Here is a 7,383-nt window from a genome sequence, read left to right on the forward strand (position 1 = left end):
GAGCAGGTCCAAAGTGTGCTTTGTAGGGTCCTTTGACTCTACCTACAGTGTTTTTTTCTTTTATTCCTTTGGGGGAGAGGGTAAGCAGCCAAAGTATAGGGTTCTACTCTTTAACTCATCTGAACAATATGTGGAAGGTATAGCTGCTCCATCTTATTTCTATTTTACTTCAACATGAAGAATAGATTTAAATCATGTCTGAATTTTGCAGCCTTGACTAAGTAAGAAACTAAGGCTTTCTTTACAAGTAACATGAAATTTTATCACTTGCTTCTGTGTGTAGAGTGCAAGAAACAAACAAAGGCATGTTAATTCATTGATATGTAACTGTTAATACCTGCTGAGGGATTTAAGGGCAAGGATTAACTTTACTCTGAGCATGTGAAAAATCGTAAGTAATGGCACCAAAATAATCAGAGGCTGGGAGAATAATGTTAAGTAGATCCTATCAGCTCCCATGTACCATTCCTGATATCATCCCTGCTAAAGATCAGAAAGCTGTAACAACAGCCAGAACATACCCTATGGATTCAGTCTCCAGACAGGGAACTGTCAAGAGTTTTCAGTATACCACAGCAGATGACTCATAATTCTCACGGAGAAGGAATAGATGGGAACTACAGCGTTGTCAGTTCTAATTTCATTTCAGATAACATTACATTACTATCTGAATTACTTTCCAAATGTCTGTTTACACATCTCATGTCCTCATAGCTAATTATGTATCCTGCTGAAAGAAAACAGTTGTAGCTCTAGAGCTATAGTACAGTAAATGGTCAAAACACAACATTAAATCACAGCTGAAAATAGGCACTTTAAAAAATGACAGATTTAAGATTTATTGTACAGCTATAAATCAGTCTGTATCTGCTCATCTGTTATGACTTGCTGTCTAATTATACAACTACAACATATTTTCCATTTGATTGCTATCTTAATCAGTATTCAATTTTCCTTTTTCTTTACTATTATTATTTCTGTGTGTGGCTTCATGTATTATTGACTCACTACTTGTCAAATTCCGTCTGAGAACAGAATTATTCATTGCTTTGGCACGTATTTTGATTCTATGTATATCTTCACAGTTACTGTTAGTCCATTTTCACAATAATCACACAATTACAGAACCACAGAATCGTATGGGTTGGAAGGATCACCAAGTCCAACCCTCTGCTAGAGCAAATTCCCTATAGAATGTTGCAATCCTTTCAGATGAGAGAATATTATCACATTCAGAAGCAAGAATGAGGCAGAAACAGTTAAAAGTCAAAGGATCTATAGATTTGGGGTATCTAATCCAAGACAGACAGGATTCTGCAATATTTAGTGTTGAGTATCATCAGTCAGACTGCTTTCACTATTACCTTCAAGTACAGCTCTGAGTGCCCACCCTGCTGTAGGCCAGGCCTTGACTTTCCAAGTCAGACCTGTTGCAGTTCAACAAAGCTTATGGATTCAGGCACTTCTCCTTGCCTTTCTCCCCACATCTGGAGGTAATGACTGCAGGGGGATTGTATCTGATAGCACAAGGGATCAGTCTAGTCATTCTTTAAATGGGGGCGATTAACTCCATATTAGTTTGTGCAAAGGGCAGAGCTGACTTGTAGCAGACTCCTATGGCAGTCCATTCAGAGGCAGAAAGCCTCCCCTTGATGAACTGACCCACATGTGAGATGTGGACACAAAGATTCTGAAAGGCAGCACTACATTCTGGAGACCTTTAATATCTTTTGCATGTGCAAATGAGACTGAACTTTGCACATAGGCATCTGATATGTACGAGTAGTTGATATGTGGCAAGCATCTTTTTAAATCACATTACCAGGGTGTCTAAATGCTTGTGATACACGTTGAGTTAGATGAAAATAAGCCTAAAATATGTGAAATCAAAGCTGGACATTTTAGATCAGTAAATAAAAATCATTATCAGTGTATGCAAAGTGACTTCAAAGGCTCAAAGAAATTAAATGTCTGCTGACTTACATAATCATAGTAAAGAACCACAGTAGTAGAACTATTATAAATCAACTCCCCAGCTGACAGAATAGTTTTTACGTGTGTCTTTATGTAATACTGTCAAGATACTTCAGTGATTTAGGGAACAAGTAAAAATATAAGAACAGGAAACTGAATGTGATCTCTGAAAACATATGAGAGTCCTCTTGCACAATTTAAGTAGCTAACTTTAGAGGCTGCTGCCTTCCTACAGTGCTAGAGCAGTCTCAGGATTACAGGATTACTAGTCATTTGCAGGTTAGTCCCAAACGTCTATTGCTATGCAGTCTTTGCACACTAACCCTCCCAGAATTATGGTTCATAAAAGAGCTCAGCTCATTACTATTGTTTGCTCACTGATTACTAGCTGCTCGCTATGGGTTTGTATACCCAGAAAGTACGAAGCATGGTTTAGCAACTGAGGCATTAATTCTTGGTTCTGAGCAGAAAAGTGGCCTCCCTCCGAATTACACAAATTCAGGCAGGAGAACTAAATTAAAAGCAACAAACAGATGGTAACAAAGTGGACCCTGCTACTTTACTTCCCAGGGAGCAGTTGGGAAGCATCCCCTTTTCACTTAGGTCACGTGCTTAACTCCGAAGCATTATACATAAAAAGCACAAAACCACTGCCAAAATGAAACCTAACATTGCACCAGTGGAAAAAAAGTGTCATAGGCTATAAACCACTGGCATGTGACTTAATAGTCTCTCATTGTTCTTAATCCTGTTATTGTTTTCTTTGCTATTTGTTTCCAGAGCAAAAGTTCAGCAGTGATAGAAAGAAAATAGCAATGAGGGACTGTGGAGTCCACCCAGAACTGCCTGGTGGTTTTCTCTCCTTGCTTGTTGCTAGAACAACGCTTTTTCCTGCAACATCCTCTTCTCCAATCCCCACTGAATGCTACGGGGATAGTGCAGTGTAGCAAGCTGATGAACCTGGTCACTCATTACTCAATAACCAGCTGTGTTTGGCAGCTATCAGCCAGTATATTTTGCTGACTGAAAGCTTGTTTGTACACCAGTAATCACGTATCTTCTGTTTTAGAACATTCCCCTCTATCCATTACATCTTTCACTCCCATCTTCTGCCTCAAACATCTTTACCATCCATCAGACATTCCTCGTGTAAGTGAAAATATTTTGAATTAATGAAAAATGCCAACAACACTAACTCATTTGACCCCGTGTCAGAGTCCCCTCTGTGGCTGTGGTTCTGCTTATAGTTAACTCTTCTGAATAGCCTTCCTCTGGCTTCACTCATGCCTCACACAGAGAAGCCCAGCCTCGCTCTATAAACAACAGACTCCATCTTTTTGACCATCTCTAAGCAGCTTTGAGTGGCCACAAAAAAAAAAAAAAAAAAAAAAGAAATCTGAATTATTGTTGCAAACTTCTCTGCAAGAACAGGTAATCACTTAAAAATCCAGTATTACAAATATGACTTATGAACTATCCCTGCATAGACCTAATTAACCTAATCAGTATGGCAAAGATTAGTATGGAAAAAAGAGCTTCTACTGCGAAAATAAAATAGTTCCTATAATATGGGAGTTAAATCTGACTTTATAAACATTAGAGTGCTCTCATGATCTCTCTACAAATATTTTATTTCTTGCACAACATATTATCTAAACATAAACCTTGGCACAATAAAGTTTAATTAAGAGTCTTCTGACCTTCAGTAGAACAATACACAAACAGTGTGTCTTACAGATCTTACAGCAATTCTGCTTTATAATATTGTAAAAATAGCTGTATTGATAAATAATTGATGGAAGAAAAGTACTGCAGTAATGGAAAGCGTTAACACACCTAACAATGAGGCGCCTGGTTGAATTTTATAGATGTTTACATGTACATAGATCACTGCCTACAGGGATAAAGACCGAGTGAGATTCTGCCAGTACTGCTGCATGATATTATGATTTTTCTCAAAATAAAAACTAGTCTCCCATCACTTTTTTTTTCCAACCTGTGTGGCATGGTTTTAAACTGATGGGATCTCTGCTTATATGTGAGTGTACAAAGCAGGACAGAAGACATGCTTTCGGATTTTTAAAATAAAAAAAATATATGATCAGAATTTTAAAGTAGGGGAAATAACAGTTCTGATGTTTTCAGAAATATGACATTTCTGAAAGTGTAGACAACTCATGATTATGAAATATTTTAGCTGTCTGAGTCTTGTAAAGTAAGACTCATGGAAGCCAAATTTGGGTTGGCTTTCTCCATGTGAATATGGAAAGTAGTATTTATACTGCTGAATTTTTATTGGCTTTCCTTCTAAGACTGGAAAACTGCAGGAGCTAACTGTGATAAAAATAGGTGGCACATAGAATTGATACTTGACCAGCACTGAATTTCACGTCATCCACTGAGTCAGCAGAGCTGGGTCACCATCAATCTACTATCAGTCACTACAAAATTGTGACTTTGGGGCAAACCTTCAGCTCTCACTTTTTAACCCTTCAGTCTCCAGCAACTGACTCCTTGCCAGTTACACATTTTTATAATTTAAGTTAATAGCCAAGATACCTTAACACAAAACAGTACATTTATGCCACTTCAGAGAGGAACTGTTCACCAACTACAGCAAGCTCTTCCTGTAAGTCCCTCACACATCACAGCACTTGCTCTTTAAGGACTCTCTGGACAAGACACATCCACTCTGGAATGAGTAGCTTCCAGAGCAATGTGTCAACTATCAGAATTGTCAAATTTTGAACTTCGAGATTCCTGGCTTGGCCCTAGAGCCATCACTCATCTTGGTGATGCATGGTAGAGCTAACTTTCATGGCATTTGGAGAAATTTTCATGAAATTTGATGCTAAAAAAGAAACTCATGGGACTGATCTCAGTTGTGCCTGTAAGGCACGTTCACAAAGGATGCAGGATGCATCAATGCACAATGCCTTAAATTGGTGACTTTATTTGTCATTCAGTGCCAAAATCAGAGACATTATCTAAAGCCATAAGCTGCCTTCATATCAAGTACCATTCAGCTAGTATTTCATTATTAGCAAATACTCAGAAAGTATTGCCTATAGCTCTAAAATGTTCTGCATACATAGGAATTTTCATTCCATATCACAGCTTTTTAGTTTTCAATCCAGCAGTCATATCATAATACAATATTTAAATTGTATCTGCACAATGATGTGTTCACTTGTACCTTTGGTCCCTTCCAACAATTCAATATATTGAATTTTTTAAATCTCAAAATTCTGTTAGCAAGTAGAATTATCGTCTTCCAAATAAATGTTTTGACAAACATGACTAGAGCTTCAGAACATCATATCTATTCAATTCACTATACAGTTACTTAACGTCAGCACTAACTTTGTTTTTGGGAAAAGACATAAAAATTCAGATCAATTTTTCTCTGTGCTATTTAGAGGTTAGCATGTTTTGTGTGTAATATAGCTTTTAGATTTTTCAATCCTTATCCCTAGCATTCTTAGACAGTACCTAATTGTAAGCAATGGAAATGTTCCTACTCCCAGGACTTCATAGGTAAGACTTTCAGCACTTCTATTACTTATAATAAAGTGGTCATCTTCAAAACACGAAAAGTTGAAGATCTGATCCTTAGGATAGGAGCTTCACATTCTATTGAAGCCAGTGAGCACTTTCTGTGGAGTTTAAACAGATACAAAATAAATAAACCAGCCTTTCTGCTCTGGAGTTATGTAATGGTTGGCAACCCTGTCCATGGCAGGCAGGTTGGAACCAGATGATCTTTAAGGTCCATTTTGCCCCAAGCCATTCTATGGTTCTCTGATTTCTATTAAGTCTCAAGGCAAGACTTCACTAAGAGAGAGGAGCAGGAAATCTGAAAATTAGCATTCTTCTTGGAACACTAGTTAATATTTAAATGGTGATAATGTTTCTCTAGCAAGAGTGCATTAGATCCCTCTTTCAGTTGCAAAACAGAGCTTTCAGTCCTTTAGGTGCATTATTCTCTTTTGATTGTTCATTTCCTCTCTACTATTTTTCTACATAAAATAACATAACTTGTTTTTGTTGGACTTCTTCAAGAATTTTTGACACAGCGATGCATTTGCCCCCAAGATGCATAAAAATGTACAAAAAGCAAGCCATGTGAATAAGAAAGCAAATACTTGTGAAGAGTTCCATGAATTCATTTTAAAATAATTTTCATAGCAACTTGAAATTTAGAAATAATTATCATACAAGTTGCATTTTTATTCCTTCACTGTTCCACAGAAAATCTGTTCCAACTGAAGCAGCTTTTGTCCTTCATCCTTATCCTTCATCTGCCCCTCTTTCATCTTAACACATCACAAAGAAGTCTTGTAATAGTGGATGTAATGTGTCAAAATGATAGTCCTTTCCCGTATGAAAATTTCTCACATAGTTTCCTAAAAAATAAGCTTGATTCTTGGTTCTTGAACTTGATTCTTGGTGCAAGAACTGAGATTAGCTTTCCACTTCTTAACAAACTCCTAAAATCAGGAGATGGAGTTTACAGTTACGAGTGGCATTGATGCCCTAAAGAGATTTTCCAAGACATTGGGCAGACCCTGCCTTTTCCAGGTTTTGAAGGACATGACTTACAGACTAAGTTCTTTCAGTTAAGTTGACCATATAACAACATAGCCCTTTCAACCTGCAAGTAGTTTTGTAATGGAGCATGAAGCCCTGTTGCAGAAGATTATGTTGTGATTCACTACCCAGTGTAAATACTGGGTGATTACAATTAATGAAAATTAATGAAAAGAATTATTCAGTATTTCTTGAAAACAGAACATCTGATATATGCGGAAGACACAACTGCTGTAGTTGTGATCAAGTTTTTGAAAACTTCAGAACTTAACTATATCCAGATCTAACAATCCAGTTAATAGAACAACTCACAGGTCTGAGAAGTACTGGACTAAAAGTGACACATATAGGAGGCAGTATTTTTCTCACTCTACTGGAATAAATTAAATACCGTGCAGAAAATTGGTCTTTACCATATGGTTTCCAAGTGTGTCACTCCAATTTTGTTTCACTGTGTACATTTTCAAAATCACCACAAAGCTTGATATCTCAAACTGGATATAAGAGAGTCAGCAATATTAAAGGCTGGATAGTTCTACTCTTTCTTAGGTTACTTATGCATTGCCAAGTTTAATGACAACATCCTTTTTGAACAGCTTGTATTCACAGGGGCCATCCTTGATCACTTTTGGTAAAATTACTGTCTAAATCCACTTGGATAATTGTATCATTGCATTTGAAGTTAACATGTTAGCTTCTGCTAAAAGAGTTCTTGTTCACTTCATCCTGCAAGGCTTTGCTCTTTTTTCTCCTTTCAGCAATGACTGAATTTCAACATAGTTGAAGTACATCTCTGTGAGAAATTGAACATGCAGAGAA

The sequence above is a fragment of the Gallus gallus genome, chromosome Z (assembly GCF_016699485.2).
Source record: "Gallus gallus isolate bGalGal1 chromosome Z, bGalGal1.mat.broiler.GRCg7b, whole genome shotgun sequence".
Lineage (NCBI taxonomy): Eukaryota > Metazoa > Chordata > Aves > Galliformes > Phasianidae > Gallus > Gallus gallus.